This window comes from Primulina eburnea, chromosome 2, assembly GCF_022965805.1.
Source record: "Primulina eburnea isolate SZY01 chromosome 2, ASM2296580v1, whole genome shotgun sequence".
Taxonomy (NCBI): Eukaryota; Viridiplantae; Streptophyta; class Magnoliopsida; order Lamiales; family Gesneriaceae; genus Primulina; species Primulina eburnea.
The window spans coordinates 22,457,908-22,473,345 of record NC_133102.1 but is presented as its reverse complement, the minus strand read 5'-3'; the positions used below and the strand labels follow the sequence as shown (position 1 = coordinate 22,473,345).

At 44.6% G+C, this 15,438-nt stretch overlaps 1 long non-coding RNA gene across 1 annotated transcript; it reads left to right on the top strand.

Moving 5' to 3' along the window:
• The first annotated feature begins 883 nt into the window (after positions 1-883).
• On the top strand, positions 884-2,660 carry LOC140824629 (uncharacterized). The gene is made up of 3 exons (XR_012116407.1): positions 884-1,300; positions 1,406-1,438; positions 1,920-2,660. It is a non-coding gene; the product is annotated as an uncharacterized lncRNA (long non-coding RNA).
• The last annotated feature ends 12,778 nt before the right edge of the window (positions 2,661-15,438 follow it).

Here is a 15,438-nt window from a genome sequence, read left to right as displayed (position 1 = left end):
GAAATTGAAAATAGAAATAAAACTATATACCCCCTCCCACACCTATATGTTGTAATGTTCTCAATGACACAAAAAGTAGATGCACAACGCAGACAGTAAAAATGTGAGGCCCGGGGCCGAAGAGGGCGGGGGGTGATCGCCGGTGCCATGAGTTTGCACGGACAATGAGCGGCTTCTGTCAGGCTTCTATGTGGAGGGAACATGAATGAACCGTTCCCACACCTGAATGAGAGGGATTCCGATAATGTTCAATGTAATGGATTGTACAGTTGAAGAGGGCTTAAAAAGATTTCATATGTACTACTAATATCAAGAAGGTGCATCTTCTTTTCGGTAGCTCATCACATAAAAGCTCCAGAGTTAAGCGTGCTTGAATTGGGGCAATTTTGGGATAAGTGACCCCCTGGAAAGTTTCCTAGGGTGCGTGTGAGTGAGGACATAAGTACGCTGAAAAGACTCGTATTGGTACAGTGAGGACAGTCATCGAATCTGGGCATTTACAGTTTGTATCAGAGCTGACCTCTCTTAGAACGGTGTGGTTTGGGGACGAACCAAGCGGAAGCTGGTGGGAATGAGAGGCATGGCGCCGAAGAGGGCGGGGGGTGATCGCCAGGTGCCATGAGGTTGCACGGACAATGAGCGGCTCCTGTCAAGCTTCTAGGTGGAGGGAACATGAATGAACCGATCCCACACCTGAATGAGAGGGATTCAAAAACTGTTCAATGTAATGGACTGTACAGTTGAAGAGGGCTTAAAAAGATTTGATATGTACTACTAATATCAAGAAAGTGCATCTTCTTTTCGTAGCTCATCACATAAAAACTCCAAAGTTAAGCGTGCTTGACTTGGGCAAATTTTGGGATGGGTGATGTAATGACCCGAATTCCTATTTTGAATGAAATATTAATTAAGACATAATTAATGAGTTGTTAATTTAGTATTATTAAGGAATTGATAATTCGGGTTTAAGGTGTTGGTATCCACCGAATTTTAAATGGATAACCCGACCTACTTCGGATTACATTATCTCGAGAAATCCAACTAGACCAATGAGATTCTGACACGTGGCAGATAAGATTTGTTCGGATTTTCTGAAATAGTCCGGATGCAGCCTATAAATGGAAGCCGATTCTTTTGTTTCCTTCACCGCATTCTTCAGAGAGAGTTCTAGTTGTACCTTAGGTTTTCTAGCCAGTTTCTAGGGCACTTTGGTGTCGGGAAGTTTCGGAGCTAGTGTCGACTCGAGGAGGGTCGGTGAACTGAGATCGAGACATCATTAGCGGGCTAACGACGGACGCAGGTATAACCCTAAATCCTTAGATAGTGATTTAAGGATCATTAGGGAGATCTTTGTAGAATGTTTGATCTGGTTTGTTAGTGATTTCTTTATGTTGGTATTGTCTAGGTTCAGAGATTTCTGTCAGATTGTTTTAGTGAGGTAAGTGATGTACTGACTGAGATATCCAAGCGTAGTATACACACTTATATGCTGCATATTTATCTGTTGCATGATACATGTTTTACTGCTTTGGCATATTATGCATGACATATCATGTTGAGCCTGATATCTTTTGAGATATACCTCGTTTGTTGGGGCCGCTCAGCCCTATTCTGTATTGTGGACGATGGGGCATCGACAGCTACAGTGTCCGACGGGACTCGCGGGCTCTGATGACCTGGACATTGCAGGTCCACGTCTTGATGATGAGTGTGGGAGCCAAAACATGCCTAGGGCAGATCAGAGACTACACACTCAGGCGCCTCTAGACTGAGCATGAGATTCTTGACTTGATCCCTGATATCCGAGCATATTGCATTTTGCATGCATCATATCAGTTTGTATACTCGTACATTCTCGTATTGGACGATTGTCGCTCACGTCCTTGTTTTCATCTTGGGCACCCCATTCCACGGGGCAGGTCTTAGGTTGGACGGTTCGGACGACCAGGGCAGTGGCTAGAGCAGTTGGGTTTCGGTGGTGATCCAGTGGAGGTTTTCTGTGGTTTATCGTTTTCTCGTTCAGGGTTATGTTTTGTATTTGTTATGGTTGTATTAATGTTTAAGACTGCCGTTATTGTTTTATTTTCGTTTGGGTTGTAAGATGATTAAGTATTTGGTTTCCGCTGTTTAATTGTTGTTATTAAGTTTAATGTTGCATGTTTATTAGTCTGTTTAGTAGTGGCTCGGGTAAGGGCGCTACATTTGGTGGTATCAGAGCATGCAAAGATTTTTGGGACATTAGTAATTTTGTTTTGAGGATTTAGAGGTTGATTTTAGTTTCCTTTCAGATGTCAGGAGATGGAAGCAGTCACGGTAGTGTGGGACATGGCCGTTATGGCGACGATGAGGCTGGCCGAGAACATCGTCGTAGAGATCGTGACGGAAGGCGTCACCGAGATCATGATGAAAGGAGACGTAGGAACCGTGTCAACATTATGGATTTCATGAAGATTGGACCTCCACCGTTGACCGGAGATGAGAATGCTGATGTTGCTGAAGCTTGGGTTGATATTATGGAGCAGTGTTGAGTTGGGCACGACCGGAATCAGCTCAAGAGATAAGAAGTTTTCTAGGTTTGGCAGGTTATTACCGGAGATTCATTTCAGGATTTTCTCAAATTGCCAAACCATTGACTCAACTGACCTGTAAGAATGTGCAGTTCGAATGGACTCATGATTGTAAAATAGTTTCAATGAACTGCGTCAACGTCTGACAACTGCACCAGTTTAGCTCTGCCATCTGGATCAGGAGGGTACATTGTGTACACTGATGCATCACTTCAAGGACTTGGGTGCGTTTTAACCCAGAATGGTCATGTGATTGCATATGCATCCAGACAGTTGAAGAAGCATGAAGAGAATTATCCAGTTCATGATCTGCAATTGACAGCGATTGTGTTTGCTTTGAAGATTTGGCGACATTATCTCTACGGAGAGAGATTTGAGATTTTTACGGATCACAAGAGTTTGAAGTATATCTTCACTCAAGCAGAGTTGAATATGCGCCAAAGAAGATGGATGGATTTGTTAAAGGATTATGATTGCGAAATCAAGTATCATCCAGGATCAGCGAATCTTACAGCTGATGCTCTTAGTCGCAAGGTGAGATTATATGCACTTCAGACAAGTTTCATATCAAGTGTAATCCAAGATTGTTGTTCTCTGGGATTTCACTTCCGTCATAAGAAGGAATGGAACACATTCGACTAACGAGCATTTTATCTGAACCGATGTTGTATGCCAAAATCAGAGAAGCTCAGTTTTCTGATCCGAAGGTGGAAAAGTTAGCAATGTTAGCTAACGGAGACAACACATCTGGCTTTGCGTTCCAAACAGATGGAACCTTGTGTTTGTCCGGAAGAATCGTAGTTCCAGAAGATTCTAAATTGAGAGACGAGATTTTATCTCAAGCTCATAGGAGTAAGTTGAGTATCCACCCTGGAAGCATGAAAATGTATAAGGATTTGAAGACCAAGTTTTGGTGGAAAGGTATGAAGAGAAGTGTTTACCAGTTTGTAGCCAAGTGTTTGGTTTGTCAGCAAGTGAAATCTGAACATCGACGACCAGGAGGATTACTTCAGAATCTTCCTATCCCTGAGTGGAAGTGGTAGCATGTAACGATGGATTTTGTTACCCACTTGCCGCTGTCTTCTAAGAATTGTGATGCAATTTGGGTTGTTGTGGACCGACTGACTATGTCAGCACATTTCATTTCGTATAGTCGGGAATATAGTTTCGATTGCATGGCAAGACTATACATCCAAGAGATTCTTAAATATCATGGTGTGCCAACAAGTATAGTCAGTGATAGAGATCCACGCTTTACCTCGAGGTTTTGGGGAAGTTTTCAAAAAACGTTGGGAACGACTTTGAGTCTGAGTACTGCCTATCATCCAGAGACCGATGGTCAGTCTGAAAGGACTATTCAGACGCTTGAGGATATGTTGCGTGCTTGTGCTTTGGATTTTGGACCAGCATGGCATGATCATCTGCCGCTTGTTGAGTTTGCATATAACAATAGCTACCACAGTAGCATTGGTATGGCTCCGTTCGAAGCATTGTATGGTAGACGTTGTCGTACTCCATTGTTTTGGGACGAAGTAGGAGAACGACAAGTGCAAGGACCTGAATTAGTGCAACAAGCGATTGACGTAGTGGAATTGATCAAGAAGAGAATTAAAACTGCACAAGATCGTCAATCGAGTTACGCGAATACCAAGCGTAGACCTCTACAGTTTCAGTCAGGGGAAAAAGTTTTCCTTAAAGTTTCACCGTTCCGCAGGGTGATGAGATTTGGACTCAAGGGAAAATTAGCCCCAAGATTCATCGGACCTTTTGAGATCTTGGAATGTGTTGGAAATTTGGCGTATCGATTGGCTTTACCGCCGTATCTATCCAGCATTCATAATGTCTTTCATGTATCGTTGCTATGACGGTATGTAGCAGATGAATCACACGTTCTTAGTCCGACAGATGTTCAACTTGAAGAAGACTTGACTTATGTCGAGCAGCCACTTTTAATCCTGGGTAGGAAAGAGAAAAGGCTCAGAAACAAGACATTCCACTTGTTCTAGTGCAATGGCAACGCCGAGGTACTGCAGAAGCGACTTGGGAATTAGAGAGTCGTATGCACTCAGAGCATCCTCATTTGTTTTGAGTTGTATTTTATTCAGTTGTATTGTACTTCAGTTTCGATTTCGAGGACGAAATCTTTGTAAGGAGGGGAGGATGTAATGACCCGAATTCCTATTTTGAATGAAATATTAATTAAGACATAATTAATGAGTTGTTAATTTAGTATTATTAAGGAATTGATAATTCGGGTTTAAGGTGTTGGTATCCACCGAATTTTAAATGGATAACCCGACCTACTTCGGATTACATTATCTCGAGAAATCCAACTAGACCAATGAGATTCTGACACGTGGCAGATAAGATTTGTTCGGATTTTCTGAAATAGTCCGGATGCAGCCTATAAATGGAAGCCGATTCTTTTGTTTCCTTCACCGCATTCTTCAGAGAGAGTTCTAGTTGTACCTTAGGTTTTCTAGCCAGTTTTTAGGGCACTTTGGTGTCGGGAAGTTTCGGAGCTAGTGTCGACTCGAGGAGGGTCGGTGAACTGAGATCGAGACATCATTAGCGGGCTAATGAGGACGCAGGTATAACCCTAAATCCTTAGATAGTGATTTAAGGATCATTAGGGAGATCTTTGTAGAATGTTTGATCTGGTTTGTTAGTGATTTCTTTATGTTGGTATTGTCTAGGTTCAGAGATTTCTGTCAGATTGTTTTAGTGAGGTACGTGATGTACTGACTGAGATATCCAAGCGTAGTATACACACTTATATGCTGCATATTTATCTGTTGCATGATACATGTTTTACTACTTTGGCATATTATGCATGACATATCATGTTGAGCCTGATATCTTTTGAGATATACCTCGTTTGTTGGGGCCGCTCAGCCCTATTCTGTATTGTGGACGATGGGGCATCGACAGCTACAGTGTCCGACGGGACCCGCGGGCTCTGATGACCTGGACATTGCAGGTCCACGTCTTGATGATGAGTGTGGGAGCCAAAACATGCCTAGGGCAGATCAGAGACTACACACTCAGGCGCCTCTAGACTGAGCATGAGATTCTTGACTTGATCCCTGATATCCGAGCATATTGCATTTTGCATGCATCATATCAGTTTGTATACTCGTACATTCTCGTATTGGGCGATTGTCGCTCACGTCCTTGTTTTCATCTTGGGCACCCCATTACACGGGGCAGGTCTTAGGTTGGACGGTTCAGGACGACCAGGGCAGTGGCTAGAGCAGTTGGGTTTCGGTGGTGATCCAGTGGAGGTTTTCTGTGGTTTATCGTTTTCTCGTTCAGGGTTATGTTTTGTATTTGTTATGGTTGTATTAATGTTTAAGACTGCCGTTATTGTTTTGTTTTCGTTTGGGTTGTAAGATGATTAAGTATTTGGTTTCCGCTGTTTAATTGTTGTTATTAAGTTTAATGTTGCATGTTTATTAGTCTGTTTAGTAGTAGCTCGGGTAAGGGCGCTACAGGTGACCCCCTGGAAAGTTTCCTAGGGTGCGTGTGAGTGAGGACATAAAGCACGCTGGAAAGACTCGTATTGGTACAGTGAGGACAGTCGTCGAATCTAGGGGCATTTACAGTTTGTATCAGAGCTGACCTCTCTTAGTACGGTGTGGTTTGTGGATGAACCAAGCGTAAGCTGGTGGACATGTGAGGCATGGGGCCGAAGAGGGCGGGGGGTGATCGCCGGTGCCATGAGGTTGCACGGACAATGAGCGGCTCCTGTCAAGCTTCTAGGTGGAGGGAACATGAATGAACCGATCCCACACCTGAATGAAAGGGATTCCGAGACTGTTCAATGTAATGGACTGTACAGTTGAAGAGGGCTTAAAAGATTTGATATGTACTACTAATATCAAGAAGTTGCATCTTCTTTTCGGTAGCTCATCACATAAAAACTCCAAAGTTAAGCGTGCTTGACTTGGGGCAATTTTGGGATGGGTGACCCCTGGGAAGTTTCTTTGGGTGCGTGTGAGTGAGGACATAAACACGCTAGAAAGACTCGTCTTGGTACAGTGAGGACAGCCGTCGAATCTGGGGCGTTACAAAAATGCAAGGGAAGTTAGAGAACTCCCTTGAAAATTGTTGGGCATCGTAGAGCAAAGCTTTCTATTGCCACGGTGGGAGAAATGGTGGATCGATGATTAAAGCTTCTGAGAGAAGATGTGAAAGGTGTGAAAACATATAGGGTTAAATAAAATGAACGTAAATTATGATTTTTTTTAATCAGAAGATGTTTTCTCATAGGGCGTGATCACGCCTTGTTAGAAAACATCTACTGCATTTAGGAAATTATTTTTTTGGGTGCAGAAGTGATTTTATTCTAAGGCGTGATCACGCCTTGTTAGAAAACATCTTTTGCACAAAGGTAACAAAAATTGTACTATTTGAAAATAATAAAAATAAAAGAAATTAAAAATAATAAGAACAAAAAATTTGGGTTGCCTCCCAAAAGCACTTGATTTTTAGTCTTCAGCTTGAACCTCAAAAGCCTTCATTCAAAGAGAGGCTGACACCCAAAGTATGTGTCATATGACACCATATATGGGTCTTGATTCTATGTACTGATACGAATCTGACCGAGCATGGCGTGCAAATGATTGGAAGGAGATTTAGAGAGCATCGTTGTTTCGGACCTTCAATTTCAATAATGATGAATCAAGCATATCCAAGCAAGTGGTGGAGTTCAACAAAAAATATAATGAAGGAGTACCGAACAATCAAGCATATGAGTGAAAAATGGCCCAAGAGAAACAGTGCATCAGCACGCGCTAGCGCAGATGTGCAGAAGCAGCAGCATGCGCTAGCGCAGAGGAGCAAAACTGCGCACGCACCCGCACCAGAAGCAGCACAGCAGCGCGCGGCGCTAGCGCATACCAGCAGAGCTGCGCGCGCGGCCGCGCCAGAAGCGGCGCATGCGCGCGCGCGGCCGCGCCAGATCTGGCGCCACCGCGCGCCGGGGGCTGTCCGTGTGCAGATTCATGCGCGCCATAGCACGAGAAGTCGCGCTACCACGCGCACTTCCGTGTCAAAGTTGCTAGTTACTTTATTTAATGCTTTCTAGACTACTTTTGCACGTTTTTTATTGTTTTTATTGCTTTGTTTTGTCTATTTAATGATTGTAATAGACCATGAACGAGGGATATTCAGATATTGAAACATTTCTTGAGTTTATTCTCAATATTCAAGGCATTTGGTTGCTTTGGTTCTTATCAAAATCAAACTTATCAAAGATTGCATCTTTGTGGCGTTTGTCGATTGTTCTTGCACGGATTGTCATAGGCTTCGTTCTTTGAAGGTTCGTTCTTGATTCAATTGTTTTATTGTAGATATTTGTTGCTAAGATTTAATATCTTAGAGGTGAATATCACAAATCGTTACTTGTTTCAAAAGATCGGGACAACCTAATCGATCCTTGTTTGTTATTGAGTTGAGGGTGCGATTCTGATAATCGTGTTTGCTTCTCATTCGTACGAGGATTCGCATCATGTACTGTAGTAGCCCGAATGCCGAATTGGGTAATTAACGGATTAATGGTGATTAATCATGATCGGAAGGTCCGAAGATGGTTCGGAAGCACCGAAGAGTTCGGAAGGTCCGAAGTGAGATCGGAGGATCCGATCATGAGGTGTCAAGAGCAGCTGGACACGTGCATGTTCGGACGGTCCGAAGTGTATGATCGGAGGATCCGATCATGAGCTGTCAAGAGCCAGTGGACACGTAGCGTTCGGACGTTCCGAAGTGGTGTTCGGAGGATCCGAACATGGCCTATAAATAGTGGTCGGATTTCCTCATTTTGACTGGCCAATTCAGAGAGTTCCATAGCATTTCAGTCGTTTCTGACAGGTTCTAGTCTTGTTCCGAGATTTGGGCACTAGCGGGGAGCTGCTGGTCTTGTAGCAGAGCTGTGCTCTAGTTGGGAGCTAGCGGCATCAGCGGGCTAGCGACGGACGAAGGTTTGGAATTTTATCAGTATTTATCTCAGGATTATCTAGTTAAGTCTGGTAGATAAGTTTAGTGATGGTTTTCACTTGATGAATAGGCTTGGATTAGACCTGTTGTCTGGTTGTTCCAGTGGATTAGGATTGCTGTGATAGAGGTACGAAAGTACCATCCGAGATATCCTGGTTGAGTATACATTCATATATGTGTTGCATGATTATGTGGTGCATTGATATATGTCATATGATGCATGCTATTATGTCACGTTTATTACTGCACGTTGCATTTCATGTTGAGCCGTATCTCCTTCGAGATAGCCTTTGCTGTTGAGCTGTATCTCTTTCGAGATAAGCTATATCTTGGGGCCGCTCAGCCCTGTCTTGTGGACGCATGGACACCGAGAGTACACAGTGGCCGACGGGTCGGGAGGGCTTCGGTGGTCCGGGACATTTTAGGTCCACGTCTGTCTTGTAGTGGATGCAGTGACCCAGAGGTTGGACCGCGCGGCACTATCCACTTGGCGCCTCTAGACTGAGCATTGTTGAGATCCTTTTGTGATTCCTGTTTCTTGACTACCCCGGTATCATGATCATAGCATGTGCATTTCATATAGGTCTGTATACTCATACTTTTGTACTGGGCGTTCTTATCGCTCACGTCCTCGGTTTTGTTTATCTTGGACACCCCATTCCCTCGGGGCAGGTCTCAGGTTGGATGGTTCCGGAGGAGCAGGAGGAGGACGTTGAGTAGCCGGTTGGTTTAGTTTCGGTATCATTTGATTCGATATGGTTGTACCAGATATTCTTTACCTTATTTTGAGTTGTTCTAGACTTCGATTGGGTTGTATAACCATTATTTTGTTGACTTTTCCGCTATTATCTCTGATTAGTAATTATTAAGTTAATTGCATGCTTAGTTTTCAATTAGTAGGTGATTCTGGAACGGGTCACTACATTTATGGTATCAGAGCATGCGTATGATTTTGGGATATAGATTTTGTTTTGGGATTTCCGTTGACCATTTTTCCCTATTCTATCTTGTAGCGATGGCTGACCATTTTGATGACGGGAGTAGTCAGGGGAGTGTAGGTCGATGGGGTGACCAGGATGATCTTAGGCGTCACCATGAGCATCGTCATCGTCGGGATGGTCCTAGGCGTTTCGATATGCATCGTTTCATGCAGATGGGGCCTAAGCCTTTAGTTGGCGGTGAGACTCCCGATGATGCGGAGGATTGGTTAGAGCGCATGGAGAGTTGTTTCCGCGCATTCCAGTGCACCGATGAGCAGAAGATGGAGACCCTTAGTTTTCTTCTTGAGGGCCGTGCTCGCAGGTGGTGGCGATCGACTTCTGCGCCGATAGTTCAGTCTCAGGGTAGAGCGACTTGGGCCGATTTCCGTGCAGCGTTCATGCAGCTGTACTTTCCTCCAGCCCTTCGCCAGGCCAAGACGATTGAGCTCTTGAACCTGAAGCAGGGGAGTATGTCTGTTGATGAGTATCAGCAGAAATTCTTTGAGTTATTACCCTTCGCTCCTCATATCAGTGGCAGTTCTGAGGCCAAGTATGATCATTTCCTCCAGGGCCTTAATCAGGAGATCTTTGATCGAGTCACTGTCTGTGATAATCCTACTTCGTACGATGGGTTGGTGAACCGGTGTCGTCAAGCAGAGATCAGTCTCCAGCGTGGTAGGGCTATTCTTTCTTCTAGACCTCCGAGTACTTTGAGGCCTCGATCTCAGTCGTTCAAGAAATCTGGTTCGTCTTCTTCTGGATCTAGATCTCGATCTAGCGGTGTTTTCCGCTTTGGTAAGAAGAAGGAGTCTTGTGCGCATTGTGGGAAGAACCATCCATCGGAGCAATGCCGAGTAGCCGCAGGAGCTTGTTATCAGTGCGGAGAGATGGGGCATATTAAGAAGAATTGTCCTCAGTTGCGAGGTGGAGCAGGATCTGGTTCTGGATCTCAGGCGACTGTTCAGCAGAGGAGGCAGGGTCAGGCAGTGGGTAGTTCGAATCTTCGACCTCGTGCCCAAGGTCAAGTTTTTGCGTTGAACCAGGATCAGGCTGCAGACGAGACCGAGAGAGTCATAGCAGGTACTTTTTGTTTATGCGGTATTCCTGCTTTTGTTCTTATAGATACCGGAGCATCTCATTCATTCATTTCTGCACGATTCGTTAAACGTCATAAGTTACCGCATGTTTCTCTAGATGTCATTCTTTCTGTTTCTACCCCGATGGGTCATTCGGTTTTAGCCAAGCGTCTAGTGATGGGTTGTCCTTTAGATTTTGAGGGTAACGAGTTGACTGCGAATCTTATGATTCTGGAGATGGAAGATTTTGATTGTATTTTGGGTATAGACATTTTGACTACCTACCGAGCTACTGTGGATTGTTACCAGAAGCTTGTTCAGTTTCGTACGACTGAGAGCTCTAGTTGGTTTTTCTATGGTGAGGGAGCGCGACCTCCGATGCCAGTAGTATCTGCTCTGAAAGCCTGTCGTGCTTTAGAGGCGGGCGGGGAAGGCTACCTCATCTATACAATTGATACGTCCACAGGTAGTGTTGGTATAGAGGATATTCCAGTGGTTTGTGAATTTCCTGATGTATTTCCAGAAGAGATTCCTGGTTTTCCTCCGGTTAGAGAGGTGGAGTTTGGCATTGAATTAATGCCAGGGACTGCACCGATTTCTCGTGCCCCCTATCGTCTGGCTCCGTCAGAGATGAGAGAGCTGAAGCAGCAATTGCAGGATCTTCTTGATAAAGGTTATATTCGCCCGAGTGTTTCGCCTTGGGGAGCTCCAGTCTTGTTTGTCAAGAAGAAGGATGGATCGATGCGGTTGTGCATTGATTATCGCCAGCTGAATCGGGGTGACGATCAAAAACAAGTACCCATTACCCCGTATTGATGACTTGTTCGATCAGCTTCAGGGTACTTCTGTTTACTCCAAGATCGACTTGCGATCAGGTTATCATCAGATGAGAGTCAGAGATGATGATATTTCCAAGACTGCATTTCGTACTCGTTATGGGCATTACGAGTTTCTAGTTATGCCATTCGGATTGACGAATGCGCCAGCGGTGTTCATGAATCTGATGAACCGAGTCTTCCGAGATTTTCTGGATCAGTTTGTGGTGGTTTTCATTGACGATATCTTGATCTATTCTCATAGTGTGGAAGAGCATGTCCAGCACTTGAGGATTGTGTTGCAGATTCTTCGCGAGAAGCAATTGTATGCTAAGCTGAGTAAGTGCGAGTTCTGGATTGATCGTGTAGTATTCCTTGGTCATGTGATTTCCAAGGAAGGAATTTCTGTGGATCCCAGCAAGATTGAGGCAGTGCTAAATTGGTCACGACCTACGACGGTGGCTGAGATCCGTAGTTTTCTAGGTCTAGCAGGGTATTATCGTCGCTTCATCGTGAATTTCTCCCAGGTAGCTAGACCTTTGACGCAACTTACTCGGAAGGATGTTCCATTTGAGTGGTCATCTGAGTGCGAAGATAGTTTCAGAGAGCTTCGTCGACTTCTGACTTCTGCACCTGTTTTGGCGTTACCGTCAGGATCTGATGGTTTCAGTGTTTACACCGATGCCTCTTCTCAAGGCTTAGGGTGTGTGTTGACGCAAAACGGTCATGTGATTGCTTATGCTTCCAGACAGCTGAAATCTCACGAGGAGAAGTATCCTACTCATGATCTAGAGTTGGCAGCTATTGTGTTCGCGCTGAAGATTTGGCGTCATTACTTGTACGGGGTTAAGTTTGAAATCTTTACTGATCATAAGAGTCTGAAATATCTGTTCACTCAGGCTGAGTTGAACATGAGGCAACGTCGTTGGATGGATTTGCTGAAAGATTATGACTGCGAGATCAAGTACCATCCAGGATCTGCAAATCTCACAGCTGATGCTCTTAGTCGCAAAGTGAGAGTTTCTGCACTTCAGACCAGTGCTATGATTAGTACTATTCAGGATTGTTGTTCGTTGGGATTTAATTTCAAACATCGGAAAGGTATGGAGAGCATTCGTGTTGCTACCATTTTATCTGAGCCAGCCTTGTTCGCTCGGATTCGAGATGCTCAGATGTCTGATCTCAAGACTCAGAGATTAGCTCGGTTAGCGGGTGGAGATAGCAGTTTCCATTATCAGTCTAATGGTCTTCTGTGTTTGTCTAATCGAGTTGTAGTACCAGAAGATGATAATTTGAGGGAGGAGATCTTATCTCATGCTCATCGAAGTAAGTTGAGCATTCATCCAGGAAGTAATAAGATGTATAAAGACTTGAGGACACGATTTTGGTGGAAAGGGATGAAGCGCAGTGTTTATCAGTTTGTTTCCAAGTGTCTTGTTTGTCAACAGGTTAAGGCAGAGCACCGTCGACCTGGAGGATTATTGTTGAATCTACCTATTCCTGAATGGAAGTGGGAGCATATCGCGATGGATTTCATTACTCACTTGCCATTATCGTCGAGGAATAGTGACGCTATTTGGGTAGTGGTGGATCGACTCACCAAGTCTGCTCATTTTCTGTCTTATAACCGGGATTTCACTTTCGATCGTATGGCTCGATTGTACATTCAGGAGATTGTACGTTTGCATGGAGTGCCTGTCAGTATTGTCAGTGACAGAGATCCTCGTTTTACCTCACGGTTTTGGGGTAGTTTCCAGTCAGTTTTGGGTACTACACTGAGTCTGAGTACTGCTTATCATCCGGAGACTGACGGTCAGTCAGAGAGGACTATCCGTACGCTGGAGGATATGTTGCGAGCCTGTGTTATGGATTTCGGACCCGCTTGGCAGGATCATTTGCCTTTGATTGAGTTCGCGTACAACAACAGCTACCATCGTAGTATTGGTATGGCACCATTTGAGGCGTTGTATGGGCGACGTTGTCGTACTCCTTTATTCTGGGACGAAGTTGGTGAACGACATGTTGAGGGACCGGAGTTAGTCCAGCAGGCTATTGATAAAGTTGCAGTAATCAAGAAGAGGATTAAGATTGCCCAGGATCGACAGGCTAGTTATGCGAACACCAAGCGGCGACCTCTTTATTTTCAGCCAGGTGAGAAAGTGTTTCTCCGAGTTTCGCCTTTTCGCAGGATTTTGAGATTTGGTCTCAAGGGTAAGCTATCTCCGAGATTCATTGGTCCTTTTGAGATTCTAGAATGTGTGGGAGATTTAGCTTACAGGTTAGCATTACCTCCGTATTTGTCCGGTATTCATGATGTGTTCCACGTATCTTTGTTGAGACGATACGTAGCAGATGAGTCTCACATCTTGCATCCCTCTGAAGTTCAACTTGAATCAGATTTGTCTTACGTGGAGCGACCAGTTCAGATTCTCGATCGCAAAGACAAGGTGTTGCGGAATAAGATCATTCCTCTTGTCTTAGTACAGTGGCAGCGCAGAGGCACTGAAGAAGCCACTTGGGAGTTAGAGAGTCGTATGCGTTCAGAACATCCAGAGCTCTTTTGAGTTTTGCTTTGTATATGTTTGTGTTTTTCAATTGTAATCGAGATATCAGTTGTATTCAACAACAATTGAGATATAATAGCGATGTTGTTATTTCGTTTTGTTCATTCTCTAAGCCTGATTTCGAGGACGAAATCTTTTAAGGGGGGGAGAATGTAGTAGCCCGAATGCCGAATTGGGTAATTAACGGATTAATGGTGATTAATCATGATCGGAAGGTCCGAAGATGGTTCGGAAGCACCGAAGAGTTCGGAAGGTCCGAAGTGAGATCGGAGGATCCGATCATGAGGTGTCAAGAGCAGCTGGACACGTGCATGTTCGGACGGTCCGAAGTGTATGATCGGAGGATCCGATCATGAGCTGTCAAGAGCCAGTGGACACGTAGCGTTCGGACGTTCCGAAGTGGTGTTCGGAGGATCCGAACATGGCCTATAAATAGTGGTCGGATTTCCTCATTTTGACTGGCCAATTCAGAGAGTTCCATAGCATTTCAGTCGTTTCTGACAGGTTCTAGTCTTGTTCCGAGATTTGGGCACTAGCGGGGAGCTGCTGGTCTTGTAGCAGAGCTGTGCTCTAGTTGGGAGCTAGCGGCATCAGCGGGCTAGCGACGGACGAAGGTTTGGAATTTTATCAGTATTTATCTCAGGATTATCTAGTTAAGTCTGGTAGATAAGTTTAGTGATGGTTTTCACTTGATGAATAGGCTTGGATTAGACCTGTTGTCTGGTTGTTCCAGTGGATTAGGATTGCTGTGATAGAGGTACGAAAGTACCATCCGAGATATCCTGGTTGAGTATACATTCATATATGTGTTGCATGATTATGTGGTGCATTGATATATGTCATATGATGCATGCTATTATGTCACGTTTATTACTGCACGTTGCATTTCATGTTGAGCCGTATCTCCTTCGAGATAGCCTTTGCTGTTGAGCTGTATCTCTTTCGAGATAAGCTATATCTTGGGGCCGCTCAGCCCTGTCTTGTGGACGCATGGACACCGAGAGTACACAGTGGCCGACGGGTCGGGAGGGCTTCGGTGGTCCGGGACATTTTAGGTCCACGTCTGTCTTGTAGTGGATGCAGTGACCCAGAGGTTGGACCGCGCGGCACTATCCACTTGGCGCCTCTAGACTGAGCATTGTTGAGATCCTTTTGTGATTCCTGTTTCTTGACTACCCCGGTATCATGATCATAGCATGTGCATTTCATATAGGTCTGTATACTCATACTTTTGTACTGGGCGTTCTTATCGCTCACGTCCTCGGTTTTGTTTATCTTGGACACCCCATTCCCTCGGGGCAGGTCTCAGGTTGGATGGTTCCGGAGGAGCAGGAGGAGGACGTTGAGTAGCCGGTTGGTTTAGTTTCGGTATCATTTGATTCGATATGGTTGTACCAGATATTCTTTACCTTATTTTGAGTTGTTCTAGACTTCGATTG